Source organism: Rhopalosiphum padi, chromosome 4 (assembly GCF_020882245.1).
Source record: "Rhopalosiphum padi isolate XX-2018 chromosome 4, ASM2088224v1, whole genome shotgun sequence".
NCBI lineage: Eukaryota > Metazoa > Arthropoda > Insecta > Hemiptera > Aphididae > Rhopalosiphum > Rhopalosiphum padi.
In genome coordinates, this window is record NC_083600.1 from 23354531 (window position 1) to 23381777 (window position 27247).

Sequence of the window (27247 nt, forward strand, 5' to 3'; positions counted from 1 at the left end):
ATTTTTATTGTCATTGAAATTGTGGCTTCTAGTAAATAAATAAGATGGCTAGGCAATAGATGATAAAACGTACATCTCATCGATATCTCGATAATCAATGTCGATTATTTTCAACCGCAGCGACATTGTACTGTTATTGTTTCTTGTGTTTCAGATAAGTAGGCATTATGGTCACGGTTAAAATTATAACGTAGCGCGTAACGTTCATCGAGGAATTCGGTAGATATTATTAAAATACAATAGAAAATTCACCATTATATAGTTGTGGCATATTAATTTTGACCAGCAGATCCGCATAAACCTGTCCTGGGTGTGACCAAGGTCGGGGCAAAATGGCTTTTGTGCTCATGTCTGTTGCTAGCTACTGTATTAAAGTTGATCTTTGCCATGCAACTTTTTTTGCTCCAATTCTTTTGTTAGCGGCAATGTGGCGACAAATCATTTTCATATTATTGATATTTATTATTAAGTTATTATGACTATATTTTTTTTTTGCGGGAAATATTATAAATTATAAGACTGTGTTATAGAAGGCTAACTATTTGTATAGGCCGCATGCAACCATCAGAATCACATATACGCATTTCGTCCAAACTATGCAATTTAGTATAATAATATTATGTACGGTACTACGGTAGTCTAACCGTTTAAGTAACTCTTGAACGTTAGGAAAACAAAATCGTGATTTCTATTGAACGGGTCTATTTAAAGACTTATACTGTAGGTAGGTATATATGGTTATATAAGTGCTAGTGTGCCATAAGGCCAATTATCTTGCGTTGGTTATAGACATCTATAACCTATCAGTTAAGTATTTTCGAAATATTATTTGCAAGGCCCTTAAAATTTTTATTTTTCATCAAATACAGTTTTGAATTCATCAATTATTTAAATATTTAAAATAGTGGTAAAAATGAAAATAACTTTATTTATTTAAATACAAATGTTAAATTAAATATAAATAGTTTCTATACAACGATTACTCGTTTTTTGTGTTGCATAATATATGTTGCATTTTCCCTATTAATAAGAAGATTCATTTAATTCAACCTCATTTAAACTTATATTATTCGGATGTTCTATTTCTATTAGGTACAGCAAAACTTATATTACATGAACCACAATCAAAAATTCGTATTATAGAGAAATTTGTTAAAAAAAAAAAATTGATTTTAAATATGTTTGGCTCTCAAACCATATTTTGTGCCTATAAAGTATAAATAGTTCAAAATGAGTTTAAAAATATTGAAAATTGTATTATATAATTAAAAAGATTATATAAACATTTTGGACAAATTTCAAGTATCTACTCAGTTATTAGTTATTGAATTACAACAAAAAACAAAAATAAATAGTTATTATATAGATAAATATCCTGTTGTAAAGATTTGAAATTCTAATTCTAATAAAATATTAATTTTTTAATTAATCGGATTGTTTTTTTTTTAGATAGGTTAAAAAATGTATAAAAATATTCAATTTTAAAATCTTAGGTTTAATTTTTTGTGTATTTCTAACTACAAAATAATTTATATTTTTCGAGATTTTCACGAATTTTTTGAACAGTTTTAATTTAAAAAATATTATAATATACACTATTGACATTTTTAAATTGAGAAATGAAACACTTATAAAATTGAAATGAACAATCTTGAATTAAATTTTCAAGCATTTTTATCCATTCATAATTTTTTATAGACAATTAAAAAAAAAATCAAAATTGTTGTTTGTCTACGAATAGCTCAAAAAAGTCAAAAGATTTATAAAATTATACCATATGATAAATGATAGTATACTTTTAAAATTTCAAGTTTCTGCAATTATTCGTTTTTGTATTATAATAAAATAAAGAAATCAATTTAATCAAAATCTGATTAAGCGTAAAATTTCCCGTTTTACGTTAATTTTTTGTTTGTTTTTTCGCTATTATAAAAAAAATTACAGGGAATTTTCAATTTTAACCTCTTTAAAGTACAAACTAGATTTTCTAATCAAAATATCCTTCAAAGTTAAAAATCTAAGCGTTTTATTATTGGTGACTTATCGTGTACCGTGACCTATACACACAAAAAAAAACACATAATTGTAAAATCAATACATTCATTACTCCACTCAGAATCTAAAATGCTTGAATTTGAAATGGTTTACGCAGAATTCAGATAAATAATATTATATTTTCTTTTAAATTTTCGACACAACTTTGATTGTTTAAATTAAACATGTAAAATAAATAATAATCATGTACTATTTTTCTGAATCTTAAACTTAATATCCTAGGTCGGTAATAACGCGTGCTATTAATTAGGTTAGGTTAAGAAAAATAGTAGTGTTATTTCAAAAGAAAAATGATCAAATGCGTTCAATATTTATTGAAATCTTATCAATCCTAAACTTAAAAGCTATATAATTAATCAAGTTTCATAATAAATACCTATGACTTTTAAATACTTTTAAACATGTTCTACTAATAGTTATTTAAATTATTGCAACGCCGTGAAAAATAAATAAGTTAATAACAAAGACTTATGCACGTATGTGACATAGGTATGTATTCAATCCTTTCACTGTTGGTATTTGTTTTAGTATTCCAAAATTGGAAATGTTTATTTTTCATGCACTTATCGTTAAATCAAATAACGTATCCACCAATATTTGCTTTTTTAACTTGCTGAAGTACCAATATCACTTATGTTAACTCTTATTAAATTTTTACGATTAAATCAATCATAATCCATAAGTAATAACTTTAACTATTTATCAATAAATCAATATATGAATTGACAACTAAACAACTTTATACGAATTTTATTATATTCAATTATAATAACTTACTATATATATTAAACATAATATACCTATAGCATAATTGAATGAAGTGACTATTATTATAGATATTATACCTATGCATATGGCATACACTTTACACCACTCTTTGGTCAAACACCAAATAATGTTACATTAAAATAACTTATCCTGTGTTTGAAATTATTCTTTCTGTCAGTTGAAAGAAACATCAGACTTAAACTTTTGATCAATTTGTAGAAAATATTTTAAATAAAAATATAACAGTTCCAAACATTTATCTTGTCTATCTATATATTATGTTTGTGCATTTTTTCAAACATTCACTTCGCTCAGACTTCCGGACAGAATGTTCCAAACGTCAAGGCGAATGTCATATGAATGACTCAATGACCCGTCGCCAGTATACATGCGTTGATCAACCATTAAAAAAAAATAACAACACGAAAATGCGCTTAATCGTACAAATTCCTGGCCCAAGAAAAATATTAAAGACTTCCGCAAACAGTTAAAATAAGATTTCCGTGTGTAACGGAGAAAATTGTATTATATACATTATACACGTATTATGATTTATTAAACATTAAATTTTCCATCCAAAATATTTAATAGTAGACATGGACAAAAATATTTATAATTGTATAACCTATAAATAATTAGCATCATTATTCACACATATTTAACAATATGTACAATCGCGATTAAAAAATTTAAATATGTCAAAGTAACAAATAAATCTTTGAAATAGTATGATAGATAAAACTCTCAATATATTAGATAATATTTGATAATAATAATAAATTTTAAAATGATGAAAGGTACATCATTTTGTTTACATAATATATTATAAGACGGTGTAAACGCTGTATAGATTCACTCTTGTAACAATTTAAAAATATAAACAACGCTATGTCGTATAGCTATAGGTAATAATCTTTAATCTTTCACATTTAATCTTAATACAAGTTTAATTAACAGTCATGCAAAAAATTAATGAAATAAAAGCACTTTCGGTAATACTATACATATGAAAGGTAATATTTTTATTATATAATAATAGTGTTCGAACAATAATTTAATTGTTGAAACATAACGCGATTATCGAACCAATACAGAATATAGGTGTATAATATATTATTATAATAACCGGAATAAATTCGTAGCGTCCTTAAATCAGTTTATCGTAGCTATATAAATAAGTTTAAGCCCGCAGGTGATTTTTTTTTATATAGGTTTTAATAAAATACCTACGTAAAATATTGGACCATGATTTAATTATTTTTATTTCCAATATTTTCCCCTTCAATACTATATTGATATAAAACCCGGATCCGCATTCTACACGTAACATTCAAGTTATATATTTAGATACTTAACGTGGCTTTTCGTATCAAATCAACCGATATTAAAAATTTTAGATGCTGAGTGATGCGACGATGCGTTGCAAGCGACAGTCACTGGGTGGTATAATAAATAATAATTAACACGTTTTTAATTGTTGAAAATTATAAAAATAATTAAATAAAAACGAGCTAATACTTTTATTCTCACAGTCATGAAACAAAACTAATGATGATAATATAACGTCTATAATAATTGTATGTTACTATAATAACCTGCAAGCTATATTTGTCAAGTAAATTACCTACTACATTTGTAATAATAATAAGTCAAAAAATTACAATTTGTTTCTTCAAAATTTAATATCTTATATTATCAAAATTGAAATTGAAAAACGCCCTAGTAACTTGTATAGTTGTATCTAAACAGCTTCTATTTGAATTTTGGTATCATTAGTTTTTTTTCAAGATAGTTGGTGTAATTATTATTGAAGTAGTATTATAACTACGTCAAGTCATCATAACAACGTTGCAAATTTTGATAAAATCGCAGCTTCTTATATAAGCATTTAACTAGTTATTGTATAGAATATAAAATATAAATTACGATATATTTTAATGTTTAATGACATAAAAAAAATATGTGTTATATTGTATAATAGAACTTAGATATTTCAAAAAAAAAAAATGTTACGTGCCTAAGTATTGTACATACTATTTATATATTTATGTATTTAGATTGCAATCTATATACTTAGATAATTAATTAAATTTAAAATATATATTTATATGGTTTTAATTAATTTCAATATATCAAACTAGGTTAATTTTAATAAAACCTGAACACCACAATTCATAGATTTAAAACAAAGTATCCATAGACATTTTTGAACAATATTACGAATTTTAAAATATTTTATTGAAGATGAATTACATAATGCGTTGATTAAATTTTCGATTGGTTATTAAATAATTTAATTTATACATTAAGAATTTAAATATTTGAATACAAATCATTTAATCATTCCCAAATGTGTTTTTAATTCCTTGTTTGTAAATGAAAATTTAATGAAAACATTTATTATATGGTTATATTTATTTAGTTTGATTCTATCCTGTCACATAATAATAATAATATCATCTATAGATGTGTAACAACCAATATGTTACACATTCATTAAGTAGTTAACTAATTACAATTTTTTTTTTTTTTCATAACTGAGACTTGAGAGTTATTTTTTAATTAAAACACGTATTTATCTATGAAATTTTTGTTCATTTAATAGTGTATATTATGAGTTTATGATAAACCTACAAAGTTGTTTACGAGTACCAAGCATGTTCATCCTTTTTACACTTCAATAATGCAGTTATTCCTGTGACGTATATAGAAAAAAGTTTGCGGGGTGTTTTTGAAAATCAGTTATTGAAAAGTAGAACTTTTTTTAATAAATATGCAAATATTTTTTTGAAAATTAGGTATACTTACAATACTTTTTTAAATACAAACATTGATATAACAAAATTAACATTAAAATTGATTAAGTAAATAACCATTTAAAAACCCAAATATTTTGGGGGGGAGTGTTTGAACACACAAAACACCCCCCTACATACGTGCCTGAGTTATTCAATGTCTGATTTTTAGAATTTTTATGTATACTTAAATTCCATATTTTTTGTATTACTTAAGAATTATCTGTTTTCAAATGAAAACCCCTCCCCTCTTATACTATAAATTATTTAGCAGATTGTTTTCCTTAAAATATTTATGTATCAAAATCAAAAATGAACAGGTAGTTTTTAATAATTTTATTTTTTAAACTAAGTTTGTTAAGGATAATAAGTTCATATTATAATAATGAATTTGGAAGACAATGTGGGAAATATGGACAATACATGGTTATTTAAAAGTTTTAACACCTAATAAATATTAAACTATCAACATATTTAGTTTGTATAAATGGTCCAATAATGGTCCAATTATAATAAATATTAGATCCAATTGTTACATACACTTTATATATATATTTTTTGTATATCCATTTTTATGGGCTATTTTTCTTAGTAAAAACATTTTAATAACTGGAAAACCACTCGTTCAAGTTTTAAATTAGATAAACCAAATAAATTTACAGCAAAAAAAAAGGTAGAGGAGGGGTTTTCATTTGTAAAACGAAAGTTAGGTTTTACACATTAAATAAGTAGTAAAAAAATATAAAGAATTTGAAAATATAGCCTTTAAGTATATTTAATAATTTTCAAAAATCTGAACTAGAATAAATTCATTATTTAAGTCAAATCGCCCTGTATACCAGGACTTAATCGTAATATCAGCATTTATTTATGTATATGCATGATAAACCTATATTAGATATGTGTGAGCAAGAAAACTTGTCTGCACATAATATTATGTATTTATGTATAAATGACGAACCTGAGTCTGTTGGTGGGTGGAAATGTTTCGTCCGAAAATGTATGAGACGATTTTATATTATCTTTATAATAAAATATATATAATAATATGTGTGGGATACGGTTGTCGTGTTCCGGAGATCAGTACAGTTTAATATTAATATTATTATGAATGGTACTGCACATTAGAAAAAAAAACGGCAAGACTACAATGAGTCGAAATCGAATTCGAAAAACACGCACATATATTACGCACGTTATTATAGTAGGATGAACGCGACCGTGTACGGCGGCTTACAGCGAACGCGTCCTGCTAGACATCGGTGGAAAAAAAATCGAACGAATTTTTTTTTGTCTTAAAAATTTAACCGCCACGGACACGTTATATAATAATAATTGGCGAGTCACCGAGTCGGGAGCGCGTGCATGCAGACCGGTAACCGAACGGATACTGATGTCGATGATGCAGCGTCGTCGACTGCCGGACGCGGTTTGTCGGTCGCGTGCGCCACTATATTGTTATATATTATTCACTTTATTATCACAACAATAATGTAACGACAACAAATTATGCGTGGTAACGACGATGGTAATAACAATAACTGCAGTGCGTGGAGTCGGTGAGCAGTAGACACTATTATTATTTTACTAAACGAAACGACGTCGTCGTCGGCGGTAACGGACGAGACCGCGGCGAAACAATGTGCGTGCGACGGCGGATATTGTTCAGGAACGATATATATTTTTTTACGATTTTAGTTAGGTGTTTTTTTTTCTTTAGAGTGGGATGAGGCAGCACAAGGTCTCCGCCGTTGGCCTCTAATAATGATAATAATATAAAGTATACGATACGATTATATATTTTGTTGGAATTTTTGTTTCGGCTGTGCGCTTATGGGGGGTATTAATACCTGCACGGTGTACACTTCCGAGGAGCTTTCACCGGAACCGCGTGCGTTGAAGCCCGTCGCTGTTGGTCGACTAATACGAATTAAATTATTATTATCATCGTTATTAATATTATTGTTCGCGACACGTATATCACATATACCTATATATATTATTATTTTAAACGACTACGTTCGCGTATACGAGCAAGGTCAACCGGACTCGATCAACGTGTCATTATAATTTATATACAGGTACGCGTAACGATTTATTAATTTCAATCGTTGTCGTTATTATTATTTTTTTTTTACCTACTATTCTTTTCACGCGGACGAGGAAACGCGTCGGCCGACATCAGGAAGTAAAACGAACGCGCCGTGTCTCCCGCGCTGCACGTTTATTCTCTATACAAGAAAGCTATATATAGGAAGGTAGGTAGGTACCTATAATGTTACAGGCGATCGCATTCCGTAAAATTTAATCATTTATAATGTTATGGCCGATTATTCGCCTTAAGTAGGTACAAGGTGATATTACAATAAAATGCAATCATTCTCCCGGTTAATCAATGTGTTCTTTAAAACAATTTGTATTCTATATATAAGTGGTATCTACATGTATTTACAATATACTACAATTGAAAAATATATCATTTTTATTTTTACTTTTTTAATGATAACATACAAAAAAGAAAAGCTTTTTGATGATTTCAATGTATAAAAATATTGAAGTTTAAACAAGTAGGCATGCATGTCTCATATGTTTATAGTTTTGTTAGTGTTTAAAACTTAGATGAGTCCATACTCCATATGGTAACCTCGTACTATTTTATTTTACTGACTTACAATTGAAACGATCATAATATAAAATTATAATTTTATAACTAATATATCTACTTACTGTGCTACTGGTTTGGTATTCGATTTGTATGCACGCGCGAGTTTAAATATAATCACTATATATACATATATTGACTAATAACTATCATTGTCATTATGTCTTGTATAGCAGCACAATCATAATATTGTAAATTATAAACATTAAATACACTGACGATATATTTTATACACATTTATGTGATAACTGATTGTGTAAATTTGCATGCACAACAGCTGCAACACTGCAGGTTCAATACAGTTATTGCATATTACATTTATATAATAATATAAATCTACATAAAATAAAGTAAACGTGTTTTGATTACACCTATACACTATATATATGCCTGCAAATAGCATTTTCCTAGATCGGCGCGTGTTCCGGCATTCCTATACTTTTAAGTAGGGCTGCAGTATAAAACACGCGTAATGTATATTATGTATAGGTAGACACGCACGCGACAAGATTGAATTTGCTATTTACTAATAAAAGTGTATAAATCTGTGGAACTTAACAATAATATTCCAAACATAATATTATATTATAGTGAGTTTATTGTGTGTATTATACACAGATTGATTCACTGAGCATGTCCACCCTCACATGTATCTTTAACAATACATTTATAAAAAAATTATGAATTTTTGGGTACTTTTTAATTAAACTTAATAGGTATATCAACAGTTTCAAAAAAAATTATTTAAGTGAATATTTACAGTAAACATCATCATTTATTTTTAATACTTCTTAAATTATATCAAATAATAAATATCTAAATATTTAAAAGTATGATGTTTAAGAAAATCAGAATTTTTTTGTGTTAAATGTTTTGAACTTTTTAAATGCAACTCGATTATTAGCTATATTAAGTATTGGTGTTAACAGTCTTGTATAATACAGACGAAACGCAATAATTTGCTTTTAAACGTATTTTTGGTAACATTTTAATTTATAATTATATATTTATTATTTATACATCAACTTGAGTGTTAGGAACAGACTTCGCAGAGCTTTATAAAGCTTATTCACGCAGTATATTATATAGCTATATAAATACACAATTCACCTAGAAAAATTCAATGATGTGTATAGTTGCGTAGATTATTCTTTTAAAATCGTATTAACTGAGTGATATTATTTTCATCCTTATTTTTGCACTTATCTATAATATTATGTAATATTTCCATATTATTATCGTACAAAATATAATAATAAGATGATTTTGCATAAATAGTAAGTAGATACATATTTTTATTATAAATATATGTAACGCGTAATCACACATTTATAATACGAACTTGTTTTCTTTAGTACTTGTCGAAGAGTATTTTCTCTTTTTTAATTTCAAATTCTTAGCTACGTAATTGTTATGTTTAGGTACCGTATGAATGTATCAGATTTTAACTGATAATTAATAATTAGTATGTGTGTACATACGTAGTGTACATATATTATATAGTATATAATTATTAATTTTTCTAAATTATTATATTATTATGAGTATTTTATATCTTATCATTAAATAATGAAGAATTATTTCGAGCTAATATTTTAATTACGTCTTCGTATTTTACTTTTGATAGTTAATATAGCCTGTATACGCTAATGTAGTTATCATCAATGCATAATCATTTGTAACAGGCATCAGATTACATTTAAAATTAATAACATCAATAAATTCTAAAGAAAAAGCGATTGTGATCAAAATATTGCTAAATACGCACTATATGTTATGTTTTTATACTATGACTTTTATCTATTTTTTAAAATCAATTTTCGATTTGAATTGGTCCTTGAACAACTTGAGATATAAACCGAAGAATTCGAGAATGTATTATTAAATAACATACATTTATCACCTAAACATTGAAGTGAAAAGATTTCAGTTCAGAAGAGACTCAAATGGAGACATGGTTTTGCCAATTGGTCACGATTATTATCCATTAATATTATACACTATAGATATGAACAACGAGACGTAAGCCTGCAATGGTATAAATGCATTTTTTCAAGGAGTTCTGCCATAAATTAAATTTAAAAAAGATTGATATTGATGAAATACATTTTCGATAATATAAATAAAATATTTAATTCACGTTAATATCAAAGTTATATTAAATGTCATTTTTATGTTTTCGTAAATTCCTATTTAGAAAATTATCAATTTTAATAAAAAAAAAAAAACAAAAAAATAGTCCTATAGATTTCAAGATATTATTCTGGTCTCATCAACATTGTTTTCTAATTAATCATAAATTACACACAATTTATGGTAATAAAGTATAATTATTAATAGGTACTATAGTATTCTACAGCATGTAATTGAAAGTTTATAAGAATATTATATTTATGGACTTTTATACGATTCGATAAGCACCAAAAATATCTTTTTTTCAATAAAAAATAAAATGAATGTAATCAATTTAATATTTTTTGATTATATCGATGACTATATTAAATTGGAAAATTTATATTTTTAATGCTTATTTTTTTGAAGATTTACAGTGTTTACGTACGTAAAATACGTACCTGCAGCAGCCATGCAATTTCCATACTAGGTAATAATTAATAATACGTAATAATTATAAATTATAATATGCATATACACGTTGAACGCGTATAAACCCCATAGTAAAAGTGTGAAAACCCAAAAATTATTATTATTTACAAACGTCGTATATAATATGAATATCATATGAGAAATGAATGGCATGTTTTGTTTCATTGTACGAGATGCTTCAGAGTTCAGACAAACATCTTTACTGCAGATCCAGCGAGGACAAAAGATTATAAATTCACGTAGGTAATAGAGTATTACAGTATATTATAATCTTATATATAGATAATTTGTTTTAATTAATCCCGATTTAAGCTACTTTAAGCTATTTAAAAAAAAACTATATAATATTATAGATCATCAGTCGTCACAAAAATGATTAACGACGTGTTAACATGTCAAACACATAAAATGGTTTTTAACTTTAAACGTGTTTTAATAACATTTTTTTTACGAAATGTTCTTTAAAATAAAACTGCCTGTTTTTTTTTTTATTCCTACATGTGTTTTATATTTTCAATAGGTATAATATACAATATAGAAAACAAAAATAGTACTGCATAACATTGCAGTTGTATACACAATTATCAGACTCTTATTTACTGCCCAAAAATTTATTTTCAAAAACAAAAAATTGCATCATTATTGTGTAACACAGATTTTTACGTATTATATATATAAATAGATAGGTTCAAGCTCGGCTCAGGATCTAAAAAGTTTACGAAAATGATACAAAAACAGCAATGTGCTAGGAAATTGTTGCTTAGGAACGAGGGTCACCTCAGCTCAAATGATCGGTCATTCATCACGGTGCTACTATTTTTATTTTTAACGCAATAATAACGTTCCTTTAGTCATTTAACCTAATATAAGTATCGCATTATATAAATTCATTTGAAAAACGATGTGAGCTATAGCTATAGTATAGTAATTCGTAAAGTAACAGGGTAATAGGGTATATATATATATAATATATTTACACATATAACATTTTGTGTCTTAAAACTTACTATACTTGGAAATTTCGTAATGTATTAAAATTAATAAATATTTATGAATCCATGGTTTGAGAATTACGTAGTATGGTGAAATTTAATATATTAAAATAATGCACAAAATAATGCAAATTACCAAAATTGTAAAAAACTGGTGTGATAAAGCTTAATTTAAAAAAAAATTACCATCGCAAAATTTCATAGCATAATATTAAATTGTAAACCAAATAAAAAAAAAAATGTAATATACTATTAATAGCGATTATTTTACATTAAAACATTTTATAAAGACATCGCAAGTATAATATATAATAATTTATAGAAGAATATTATTATTATGTTATGTAAATAAAAATTTTTTATTTTTTATTCACTTTTTTTTGTATACTTATATAGTTATATAAAACGTGTCCTGGTTTGTCGTTTTTAATAAATAGTAACTAAATCACTTAAATGATTGACAGATTAATTGGTTTTGGCTGCAGTGTGCGAGTATAATACGCATATTATATGTATATTTTTCTATAATTAAATTCATGGTACATTTTTTAAGTGGTTAATTCATAAAGAATATGCCTATAAAAAAAATCTCGCATCATACCAAATTTATTACGGAATCGTTACTCAACATGTATGTTTAATATTTTTTTGTTTTAAATTAACTTTTTGTTTAATATTTGAAAATGATATAATTATTTGATTAAGGTCGTAAAATGACGAAACAAGATGTGTAAGTAAAATTCCACTGAACATTAGGCAGAAACAAGGCCGTATATCTATATCTACACCACTCTCCAAGTACACGCGGAAAATACTGAAACATGAATAGTCCTTTACTGAAGTCTCAAATATCTTTCATTATAAAACATATTATTTTTCATGCATTAAAAAAGTGAATATATATAGGTACATAAAACATAATATAATATGCACAGTATGATTACGCAATTTCAATACTATAATAGGCATAATGATATGGACTTATGGTATCATTTGGTTTAGTATTAGGCATATACAGGATTACATTTTAGAAATAATGGACATTTATTTATTTTTACAGATAATTTTTTTTGTGATTATATACGTATAATGTATATATATACTTAATATATGATAAAAAGTATTAGATACCGATATAATGTTACGGACGGTATAAAATTAATAGTTTTTTAGTAAAAATGTTTTTATATTTTATTATTTTGAAACTTTTTACAGTAAACAAATTTATTTTTTATTTACATTCAATTCCAACGATATGTCAACAGTTTGACACAAAAAATTGATGTAAAAATAATTTTTTACCGGACACGATAATTTCATGTATTATTATTATATTTATACTAAAGAATAAATTATTTGTGTATATTATATTGTAATAATTGAATTGTCGATCATTAATAAAATAAAGAAGACATTTACCCGTGAAAATTGTCATGACTTGATTTATGTGGCACAAGAGAAGCATAAAAGTTGTACTTAACCACGATAGCCTCCATATATTTAGATTTATAAAAAAATAGTTTTAGTAAAATTAACGTTCGTAAATTTAAGTAACAAGGTCTGAATGATGAGCATAAAAAACGATGTAACCAAAAAATATCCTCATTCTCAAACAAAACAGTCTTATGTTAGTCTTATGTATTATGTATATTATATAATTATTAAGTATTATAACGATTAACGAGCACAACATACAAACATTTTGTTGTAAAACAAAAATGATTATACACTTTTAGATTTATATGATGATTCACCAACTATACTTACTCCCGTTTTACCATCAATAAACAACTTATACAAATTCGGATTTTTGAATTTTTTGAATTTTAAGTATACCTTAGTTAATTTCAGTAATTTCTGTAAAATCATTAATTAGGAGTGTTCCGTGGTGATAAAAATTTTTTTCAACCAAGGATAATAATTTAAAAAAATGGTTTTCATTAAACATAAAATAGATTAATGTTGCACCATGTTGCGTGTGGATCAGAAAGAGAACACAAATAATACGCCGACATCTTAATAATGACTATTATTATTACCCATTTGCTATTTATTATTATGATTTACTATACAAATGATAATATAACAAATGATACGACCATTACGACTTATTACGACGATAGTACCTGTTTACATCTATATGGTTAAATCCTATAGTATATTAGACGACACATAACTTTCGATTATTAATTCTTCTATAATCTACTACATAGTAATTTTCCTGTGAGATAATATACAATATTCACATCTCGTTAAGTGCCTACGAGCGATTTACGTGAAAAATGATAGCGATAAAAACAGGTAAAAAGTGCAGTTAACTTAAATTAATTTAAAACATAACTCGCGTACATACATATAAATATTTTATGCATACAATTATATTACTATAATATTATTTATTAGGTAATATCTTTCGTCAGTGAAAATAACAAACAGTAAAATGTCGACGACTATTGAAGCCCGAGGGGACGAAAAAAAAACAATTTATCAAAAAAAATGACACAACATCTATTTATGTACATAAATTGGTATATGATATTTCGCCGAGGTTCATTATTTTTTTTTTCTACTTATTAAGTTGTCGATATACAAACGGTAAATTGTATTTATAATATTTAAAGAAAAATGGATACATTACATAATTATTGGATAAACGGTATGATATTATTGATAACACGAGCTTGGACGTTTTCAACCCTGACCCAAAATAGTATATGCACTAGTGCACTACTACCTATTCCAAGTTCCCACAAATCTTAACAAATGTATTATAATATGCACAATGCACACACCTATAAATAATAACAATATATATACATATATATATATACACATCGAGTATTCGAGTGGAAGTGTATACTTTGCGATTTACCATTTACGACATTTTTTTAAAATTATATAAACGATAAACACGATGAACGCGTAAAATGTGGTATTCTCTTTAAACCTTACGTGTTTCGTGTACACTTTTTTCACCGTCCATAACATAGGTAGGAATTGGTAATTATTTACAGAGTTATTACTCTTGTACTCGCCCAACGCGTGTCATAATAATTATAGCCAGTACAAATATAGGTATTATTATATGATAAGATTTTAAATTTTTTACAGTGCAGTTGAATTTAAAAATATTCATTTTTATTGCCGACCTTCGTACTTTATTTTATCTGTTCGAGTTCATGGATCTATTTTATAAACGAAAAAAATACGTATTTTTTATACTCAAGTAATATCCACTAGTCACTGGACCGTATAAACAATGACTGCAGACTGCAGTATGACTTATATAGAAACTATAATACTGTATGCGGCTGCATGTGTAGTTGTCTACAGGATAAAATAACTGTCGTAAATTAGTCTAATAAATATTGAGAAAAGGAACTACGGCAATATCATAAAGGTTTTTATCGACGTAAAAGTTGGTTCGATTGTATATAATATAATGCATAACTAAGTATATATTATATATATATATATATATATATATATATAGATAAGTAGATAACGCAAGGATTTATTTCAATGTCAAACGCTGGAACGCTAGTACATCTGGCATGCCATAATAATAGTTTATATACATTTTAAACCCATTTTAGTACTCTTGTAATGAAAACGAACGCTTATCGTTTTATTAAAACAAAAAATAATAAAATGCACTAGGAAAGAAATACTGATAATTATACCCATAGGCCATATAGCTATAGTATCCTATGCGACTATATAAGTTTACATTAATTGAAAAACATTGCAATTTTAAAATATTATATTATAAACTAAAGGTAATAAAAAATTCAAATTTTATGTGCAAAATTAAAATTTGTCAAATTATAAACGTTTCGTAAATGATACCATGATTATAACCTTTAGATACTAATTTAATTTATGGAAACATTAAAGTAGAAACCTTCTGCTACTCGCGCCCGATTGTAATAATATAATATCATTGTATAGTATACATAGGTACTGATAAATGCCATCACCAATTTTAATCGGATATGTTTATACACACATAAAACAGTAATTAAAACATTTAAACCGCATAAATATTTATATACACTACTATATGTGTTACTGTTGAGTATTATAAAAAAATAAGAATACAATAATAATATCAACAATAGGTAGATATAGGTAAGTGTAGTTTTAATTTAACACCACAAAGTATGGGTAAGTATACTTATTATACTTTTTGCTTTTACACTTATTCTTCTACTCTTCAAAAATGCTTGTAGTATACCCTGCCTCATCTTAATTCCTAGTCATCCTGTATTTAAATCTATACATAAATTATAAATATAATATCTAACCGTCTGACTTTATTATTCTTAATAGTATTTACAGTCTGCAGTACATACGATATTGAACAATGACTAATGAGTAAGCGTAACAATTTAAATCATAATATTAAAATTATATTATTATTATAATTAAATAATAATAATATTAATGCTATTTACCATTGCAGATTATATTATTAAATCTTCATATATGTAAACATATATTTATATGCACTGGTCACTTTCAAAGATAAACGTTACATTTTTTCGTTATTGAATCATTCGGACTGTAAAATACACAATATTGTTGCTTTCATTGTTGATTTTACTTAATATAAGTGTACAATTGAAAATATTTTGATATCTACCCGATAATTTACTTTAAAAAAATGTGTTTTTTCTTATTATGAACATAAGTATTTATTTTAAACGGTTAAAGACTTTTTATGTACCTATTACGATAAATATTACTCCTTTAGCATTCGACTATGTTTATATCAAGACTAAAGATACAAGATAACATTTTGTGTAAAATGTGATCATAACACTAGATGGATTCTTCCAGTGATTTTAAAAATGACTGGAAATGAAACACTAGTATTAAGTGAAAAATGTAGTAATAATGTTAATGCAATAAATACATTTGTTTCCTTATGTTTTTATAAGATGACATTGCAAAAGTGCCAGGTAAGATTGTTCGTATTACTGTATACACTGCAAATAATTACATAAACTTAAAAATTAAATGGTAATCAAAACAAGATTCACACTATTTAAAAAAAAGAAAAAGTTGGGCTGTTTATTCAGTTTTATTTAATTATAACACATTTTTCTAGTAAAAGTTCCGGATCACGTTTATTAATAATATCATTGAGAATACGAGATGAAGATGTAAATTGTACACCTGTGTATGAAAACTATTTAATGCATTAGTATAAATATTGCCTTTTTAAAATAAATAATCAATAAACTAAAAATATAATGTTTTTGTATTTATTTATAATTATGTATCTATTGCATTTTAAAATAACATTTTTACGTAATATTTATAGTTGAAAAATTAATTTAATAAAAATAGTTTCATCATAAGCCAGAAGATAAGAGTTGTAAGTTTTGTTTTAAATGATTAGTAAGTAATGTATACAAATATATAGGTAGATATATACATAATTACTTGATCTATCAATTTTTACTACTTATATATAAAATATAAATGTGAATTAGACTGTTACATTAATATTCACTATATTTAATTAATTATGAAGACATATAAACTATATATTTTAAATAAATAATATGTTATATTTTGATATACTTAAGTGTGTGACTCTCATCTATCATAATATAGGTGATACATACATTTATAGTTATTTCACTATTTGTCCGCAATTGATCTCTCGCGTTGCGTGTGTAGCTTTCTGTGTCCATAAATTATATTATTTTATAATAACATAACGTTTAACGTAAAAGGTAAGCTACTGTGATATAATATTTTTATATACCTACCGATATTATTAAATATGTTTTATTATTTTTTTAAGTTTTTGTAATGTATTGTATACGTATAAGTACATTGAAAACGAATCACGTTCTCCAAAAAAAAAAATTGTATTCACTCTAAATCTGATTATTCATCAACTAATAACTATTATATCTATAAACTGAATGTTAAACAATATTTACCTATTACAATTTTTTTATAATAGACAAATCTTCATAAGTGGGATTTGGGTGTATAGACCATTTGAACTGGTGTTTGATAAATGATAAATCGTTCGGTTTATATAATGTTAGAATGTTAGATACCTATATAATAATAAATACGATATACTTACACAGATAAGTTGAAAATCCCTATTTTCAAGGACTTTCAGTTGGACCGTAAATTGAATTTGTCTCAAATTGAAATAACTTCTTATATTATTCTTCACTCGCTTATAAGTTATTGTCCCTATTGTTCGTAGTTCATTAATAGAATGTAATTTTCAAAAGTAAAGGTACTATTGGATTTAACTTATTAACATTCGTGATGAAATATAATAAGAAGAAAATAAAATGCGCTTTACTACCACTACAGTGCAGCATTATACGTAATTTTACACATATAGATATAATCTATGACCAACTTAATACTAGTAATAGGTACTACCAACGTCAGGGGTGGCAATTATTTACGTGCCAATAATTACCATTTTTTTTCGAGCGTGACACGATGAAAAATATTATACATATATTATATTGAATATTGTAAAAAAAAAATTATCGAAATTTTATTGTATAATTAATGAATTATATAAAAAATGTTAGTTTAGGTACATAATATAATAATATTACTATATTATTTATTTTCTTTCTTGATGTGATTTTTTTGTTGAGTACTTATATTGATGCCAATTCGATCGTTGATAGCCGATAGGTATTTGGTTTATAATTAATAATTTTTAATAGAGTCCATGCGTCATTGCATCAGTTAGTCGGCTTCTTAAATCAGATTTTATAAAATTCATTTCTGAAAATAGTGACTCGTAAGAAAAAGTTGAAGAAAAAATAGACAAAACAGCGAATGCTACTATTTTAAAGTGGAATAATTTTGTGGAATTGCATTCCACACTTTCAAAATCTTGTTCTCTATGTTTACGATCAATTTGACTATGGCTCCATCACGCTAAATTTCTTCTAATTCATTTCTTAGTGCAAGTAGTACAACGAATTTGTCTTTCCATATGATACTCCGGGTACTCGGCTGAAAATCTACAAGCAACATTTCAAAATCATCTAAATTCAACCATTCAAACACTTTTAAGTTGAGTTTTTCAAATGACAATGTGTCTAGATAGATAATAATTTTCACGGTTTCTTCAAATTCTTTAAACTGATTAAAGCGTGTAGAGAATTCATTCAGAGGCGTGTCTAGGACCAACATTTAGGACAGGCCTGGTTATAAAAATAATTTGTTACATTTTACATTCAGTATTCAGTGTGCTTATATAAATATAATTTTAAAATGCATATTTTGGGTATACTTAAAGGTTAAAAATCAGGGTAGGCCCGGGCCTACCAGGCCTACCCGCTGGACACGCCTCTGAATTCATTCATGGCTGTCTCAATAATATTTGAAAATTCTTGGTAAGATGATTAATATCAGGTTTCTTGAAAATTTCCAATTCATAGGTCCTTTGTATACGATGTATCGTATGCCAAGTGCGGTCAAACAGTTGATCTTAGACAATTTTAAAATCGACCCCCCACCCTTTATCAGAATTTATTATTTTACATTACTCATAAAAAATCCTAGTCACTGTTGTTGGAAATTATTTAACATATTTTTATGATTCCTCGAAAGAAATAAATACATATATTTTCAGTAGATCTTTATCAACATATAACTGCAGTTTGGCCACCCCTGTCATGTACAATTAATATATTAATTACTTTTAATTTTAAATTGTGATGTTCAAACCTAAAATTAAACAATACGTATACCTTTTAAATTATGTCCCGAGGAAACGATAACAAATTTCATCTATTTTACCCTCAAACCAGAGTTTGCAATATTAAGATATTAAAATGTATACCTAATAATTCTTTTGATTTTTCACGATATCGCCATATCGAACTCGTTTTAATAATGAATAGGTTATACTCTCTACAAATACACGCACATTATAGCCATTAAATGTATTTATACGTTACGTTTATGTATTATCGTTTGAAAATACCATTTTTTATTGTTTATAATGATGAAAAATATATTATATGTACACACTGTACACAGCGTATATATATATGCTGTAGTGCTGTACTGAACAAATAATATCAGATCGAGTTCGTTGGTTGAACTATTTCTAATGGGTACATATTATAACGAGTACGGACTGGGTATTGAGCAACTTTACAAAAGTGTTTATACTTTTTACTCGTACTAGGCGTAAGTTATATACCTACACCGGCTACACCTACGCGTGTGTGCCATATTCCAATATTTATATTGCTAATAACTATTATAATACGCCATGTACTCATGTCATTTAAACTATATATAAACGTATTAAGTACTATTATTATAGTGGACACTGGTCAAACGTTTTGTAACATGCACCGTCCGACTAAATATTTACATATATAAACATATTATTATTGGTCGACACGATAACAGCACTACAGTGTACACCTACGCGTTATAAATGTGTATATAAAGCTATACGAGGAACTAATTATTGACAATTAATGTTGTGCTTACAATTTAATCCGATAAAAAAAATAACAGCATTAATTACAATAATAACATTCGATTTCCGAAAACAATTATATGTTGTCAACGATGATAATAATAAAATAATTAATACCAATATTACATGTAGGTGGTTCCGCGTGTTGGTCAATGTCTTGTCGAGAATTGTATGCGTATTATCGCCGATTAGTAATGTACAAAATATGTAGAAAATCAACGGTATAACCAGTGTTTTCCCTTTGAGGTATCCGTCGTGATCTGACTTTTACTGAAAGGCGTGACACTCGTGACAGTGTGTAAATTAATATTCGTTTATTCTGGGTAACCGAAAATAAAGAAACTATTGCAGTATATAAACATACAGAGCCGCAGAGAAAAAAGATGAACCGCATGAACAAAGATTAGTTCGTGGATAAAACCTATTTTACACAACTAAACGATGACCTAATACCTATAGGCTATACTACTTTAGTACACCTGTATTGATAATTAATAAATATTGACATATAACCATAATTATTATATACCATTGTATAATGTATACCCATTAAGATTATTAATCAATTCTTCAAAAAAATTTCACTGATAAAAAATGTTATGTCAATTTCAATGCATCATCGGCATAAAGTACACAATATGTCCTCATAAAAATAGCACAATATTAATGTATTATATCCACTTTATTCTACATAGACATACAGTTTACATAATTTTATTACAACCATCCGTTTTAATCAGAATTTTAAGTTTCACAATGACTGTGCTTTATAGTAATGTTACCATGGCTTCGCCACAACCAAATTTTAAAGATACTCGACCTGGACTTATACTATTCTACACAATTTAGTTTCCATACATTTCTAGTCTACCATTTCTCGAAATGTTAACTATTCTAATAATATAATCCGACAAAAAAGATAGTTTTTTTATGAAATAGATTGAACGATGTGGGGTGAAATATTTTTAAAAATGAATTACAGTAGTAACAAATTTCGAGGAATAATGGGTGATTGCAAAAATGTAATTCAAATTTTAGAAATAAATTTGTTTACATTGATATATTACTAAACAATACAAAATTATATAATATTATATATTATTAAGTGGAGTTTAAGTTTATAGATCTGGCAAAACTGTATAGCATTTGATCTATAATAATTCCAATATCAATTAATATGAAACGTCTACATAAAATAGTAATGAAAAATATCAAAGGATGACATCCGATTTACATTTCTCATTATTTTTATGTGGAAAATGTTACATTTTGTGTTCAGTATTTATTTTTACTAGTTATAACTTATAATACTTTATTTTCTGATTTTCATCATTTTACAATCTTCATTTTTTATTAAATTTGGAGTCCTGTCTCCTGTATTGAACAACATAATATACAATACATTCGTGTACATGTTTAATGTCAATTGACCTTGCTTTATAACATATATTTTCCGTCTATTTGACATGATTAATTCCATTTTATTGTTTTGAAAACAATACAAATTTAAACTTCGGGTTGCACGAAATGTTGCACATGACACACTACAGTGCAGTTCTACTATACACACTATATTTATTATGTACTTATAAATTACTTAACTTTTTACAAATGTGTGTGTGTGTGTGAAGTTCCCGATTTACCCTTATAAACGATTACCTAGCTACTTCCATTTCCTATTATCTATACAAGAATAACATTTAGTTGGTACTTAAATAAAATCCAACCTTTATATTTAATGCCATTTATCGGCATTCGGTACAATAAAATGTCCAACGTGTAGTACCTAACTTGTATGTATTAAATGCGCAGTCGTGCAGTGTAGTTGTTAAAATTAGTTAGGTACCGCAAGAAGTATCGAATCTTTGCTCCTTCCGACATCACAACTTTTACTTGAGTATACACGAAAGGCATTCAAATTAGTTTAAAAGATGAGAACCGAATTTAAATCGATATGGTCTGTATTACACGCCATTTGGAACTCGCAATAATTGTCATCTCCGTCTTGTTATTGTCGAACCTACTATATAGTATGTATAGTACAGTATTTTCAGCGTTTCAATATTATTCTAATGTTTTATGTGCTCCAGCTAATATATTTAATTTAATCGCGAATTCGTGAGATATTAGTTGCGTGCCTCGATCAACCGTGTAAGTGGTGTAATATTATACATTGTAAGGCCACGTGATGAGGTAAACAATATAATAATATGCATAATATAATAAAATCATAATCATCCGGTTATTATATATTGCACCTATATGTGTATAATGTATGTTATTACTGTTATTGAAATTCGGTAAATAGTATAAGCTCGGTACAGGTAATGTATGTTATTAGTACTTATTACTGCTGTTGAAATTCGGTAAACGGTATATACGACCGGTATAGGTTAAGTTAGGTCGGGTTAATTTATAAACTAGCAATGCGATTTATATATGTATATAAATCGAGTACGGTAATACCTGCCCGTGTGTATGTACATTTCATATTGTACGATTTCACGCTTCTTCAGCATGTGCCAATCGCGTGCGCACGCCATACATACAACATATAATGTATGTATATATTATAATATAGTTTTGTAATTTCGGGTAATTATATATGTCTATTTTTCGATCCAATATATAATGTGCACGTTCTATAGACAGTATAGGTAGTGCACGCAGCAGACGAAGACGGTTCAAAGAGTTTTTCGTTGTTTTTTTTCTTTGTAATAATAATATGATATTACCAATTTTATAATTTTTTTTTCGTCATATTTCTGGTAAGTATACACACACACACACTCACATATTATTATGTACCTATACTGGCTACCTAGCTGTCTATAGGTACCTGTGTATTATTTTTGACGTAACAGCCGCACGCGTTTACACAATAGTATACAGTTTCTTGCATATATTATTATTGTACGCGCGTCGTTATCTCTGCGTAATTATCTCGATATACCTAATGATTATATATATTTATATAATATATTATAATATACTATTATTATTGTACCTATCAAGCGTAATATCGGTGTATCAGTATTATTTTTATTATTAAGTATTTATTACTATTATTATTACTATATTGTCATTGACGGTTGCGCCACGACGACGACGACGACTCGTCCAAAATAGTGACAGACGGACGGCCGCGATCCTAATCGCACGTCTATATAACATAGTTTTGCCCTCGAGAGACGGGAGTCCAACGTAGTCGCGTATATCCGCCGACGAAATTCCTTTTGGCGGAGGTGGAAGTGGGCTTATGATGATGCCGTTGCCCACATTACATGATATTGTACATTATAATATAATATTAGTATATTGTCTTGCGGCGTGTACCGCATATTATATAGCATTCAAACATATACAGGGTGATTTATTTAATGTGAACCACTCAATATCTCGATTAATCTTTTTTTACGATATCTCAAAATAATGAATATTATTAAAACAAAAAACTATTCTAAATTCGGTATTTATAAATTAGATTTCGAAACTAAAAACACTACTATAATATTATAATGGGCCATCGTTAAAAACATATAAAAATCATGCAAAATATAGTTAAGTTATATTATTATAATAATTAGTCTAATACTCTAATATATACCTACTGTTATTATATATTTCGAAGTTTAAAGTTTAAAAATTATGTAAAAATTGATATTTTTTCGATAACACGAAAATAAACCAAGACATCGAATGGTTTAGGTATAGTAATATTAGGTACGTTTAAAAAATTCACATTATAGGTTAGGTTAATATATATATAGTATATAAACAGCGTGTTAATCCTATAATATATTAATAATAATAAACAACTTAGGAGGTGTACGCATGCGATTCATTTCAATAAAATGAAATTATAGGTAAATTTAAAAAATACTTTATTGCACACATTAAGCGATATCACAACATCATCCTTGGGCACGAAAGACGTATCATCTATCGTGTGTGAAAAAAATTAATAAATAATACAATAATAAAAATTTAAAAAAAAACACTGGTAAAAGAGAAAAAATTCATGTACCTATCTATAGATCACTCCTATATGTACATATCACAGATTATATTAAGTCCTATAGTGTGCATTATAATAGTAATAATAACAGTAAACGACTGTTGTACAAAAACGTCAAGGTCGGTTAGATTTCCTGCGGTAGTATATATATTATATTACGTAGCGTGCCTGCAGTATCGCAGCATCGCGCACATCGGCTCAAGTCGTCGTCGTCGTCTCCGGGTGAAGGACTGACCCCCATCGCAACGAATAAACTCGTAATAACATCATAAATAGAATATATATGTATACAAAATTATAGGCTGGAAAGGGAGTAATGTGTTTTTTTGCATAATATACCCAAATGCAATTAACTCTTAGAATGAGATTTACGAAATGGGAAAACGTGACAGGTTTGCGCGCACAAAGGAAACGATTCGCTTTATATAATACATAATACATGTATTTAATTCGTGTCAAAAACGCGTAAAAAACGATCGAAAAGAAATTAGATCGCGTGATCGTATAATACACATATATATTAATATATTATAGTACATATATATACGTATAGCCGTGTAGGACATATTATAGGTAGGTACAATAATAGTTATTTACGCGCGCGTGTATGAGTCCTAGTACATGTGCATGTACTTGTGACTTTGAATACTTTGATAGTATCTTCTGCACTCATAAGTTGTAACATTTGTTACCCTTACTTCTTACATAGAAATTAGAAACTTTACAAAAAAAAATATAAACATTTTATGATTGACCAATGCAACACTCTTGACACTTTTCGGCTTAGTCCAAAAATGTTTATATAATATAAGGTATTAAAGTGACACACAACAGTTTGTTTGATGTTCACCGTTCGTATCGAAAAAATACACTAACAACCCATCTTCAAGTCATACGTTCAAATAAAATACATTATACATGATATAAAAATATTTATTTTATTATTAGAGTTATGTAAACTCGACTATATTTATTTTTTATTGATAAAACCCTTTTAAAATAATGCTCAAAGCCCCAATTATGGAAAACTCATCCTTAAAGAATAAAGAAGCACTTCACTGGATAACTAATGTAGTAATTCCCCTCCCCTCCTTCACAATACACATTCTGAGCAGTTTGATAAAAAATGTTGTTTTATTTTTGTTAACTCCGCGACGACAATACAATACGTATAATAATAATAATATAATAATGCACTTTCGCTTTGATGAAACGTTATATAATAAAATAAATGTTTATCGAACGCGCGTAAAAAGTTTCAATAAGTACCTATTATACACGTGTTAGAAACAAGTACCGCGTTATTATAACTTAACAAGTGCAGACGAAAGAATTAACAAAAAGGAGCTGTTGCAGTGGTATTCTTGATTTTTTTTTAATTACAATGGCTATGTAAATTAAAAATACATTTTTAACAATGCAATGATTATTAAAACTGTAATTCAATTTTTTTTTTTTTGCAAAAACGAGAATCGAAGGGTGGTTCATACTGCAATTAGTACAAGTACAATTTACCGATTTATTCAAAAACTAGAAACGGCATTCAATCGAAATTCGAAACTATAACGTGATGGATAGGTTTTAACGAATAATTTTTTTTCTTTTATATACTATATTAAATTTGTCTTTGTTTTCATGACATAGTAGTATAGTACTCAAATAAAAGATAAATTTATATGAACGATTATATTATATAACATACCTATATAGTATTATAAACTTACATTATTATTTATTTCCCAAATATCGGTTAAACTCCAACGCCAATTCTCCGTATTTATATAGTTGTGTCGTTGTGTGTTTCCAAATGTGTATAACATAGAGTCATGTTAAAATCATCTATAACAAATATACGACTGGTATTCTATTTGTTTTATCCTGCTGTTTGGTGGGTCACAGAGTCAAGTTATTCTCTTAAAATTAAAATATTCCAATGACGACGAGGAGAATCGTCTGTTTAATGAAAACTCAGCAAAACCATGTATCATGTATTCATGTATATGAAATATGTAATAATGTAATCGTAAATGATATTATTTAACTGATGTAGTGATGTACGTCGTCGTAAAATAAAAATTTCACAACTCGGCGAATTTAATGGCCGTGGACCGTAGTTGTGAGGTAATCAAGTTATATTTAAATTATAATATATTAAGTGCCTCCCATTTAGTCATAATATACACTATACAGTGTCTGTTTAGTGTTTATATCAGTCACATATTTGTTTTTTAGGTATCTATCTATAATATGGTTACTGCCTTACTGGTTACCAATCATTGCTTCTGAGTTCAGGTGCTTGCCATTTTGCATTGAACATGGACCCCATCGACGTATAGTGACGTATCTGTGGATGGGGGGGGGGGGTGATTAGCCTCCTACGAGTTGTATGACAAATGTGCATTGACGCATTGTATTATAAACATGCATTATACTAATTATATTTAAATAAATGAAAATTCTTATTTTATGTATTACATTTTAAAAATATAAAATAACCTAATTCCTGTGTCTATTAATACAATTATTGAAGTTGTGGCGTTACTTTTTAAATAATTTTTAAGAGTGGGGTGAAAATATATTTCATTACCCCTCGTAAGAAATCCCTAAGTACGCCACTGTCGACGTATCTTTTCAAAAATTATGAATACCTATTGTAAATATTGATGTATCCATCTATATCTATTCTATAGACGTATCTAGTACATATTTTTGTACCTATAGATATATGTACGTATCTAGTACATACTTTTACAAATATTTTACCGATCACTAACTGCATGATGGATGATTCTTCTAACAATTAACAGCAAAAACGCATATGTAATAGGTTTTTTAAACCTACCTTCG

General features: G+C 27.1%; 1 protein-coding gene across 4 annotated transcripts in view; it reads right to left on the reverse strand.

Moving 5' to 3' along the window:
• LOC132929842 (dual oxidase maturation factor 1) overlaps positions 1–27247 on the reverse strand; it is a 60120-nt gene that overhangs the window by 23527 nt on the left and 9346 nt on the right. Inside the window, exon 1 of one of the 4 annotated variants that reach the window (XR_009662164.1) lies at positions 6580–7325. The exons of 1 other annotated variant lie outside the window; for it this stretch is intronic. The gene's annotated coding sequence lies outside the window, so the exon portion shown is untranslated. Of the gene's footprint in view, positions 1–6579; positions 7326–7468; positions 7489–27247 lie in introns of those variants that run through there. 2 more of the 4 variants (XM_060995446.1, XM_060995444.1) reach the window with 2 other exon arrangements.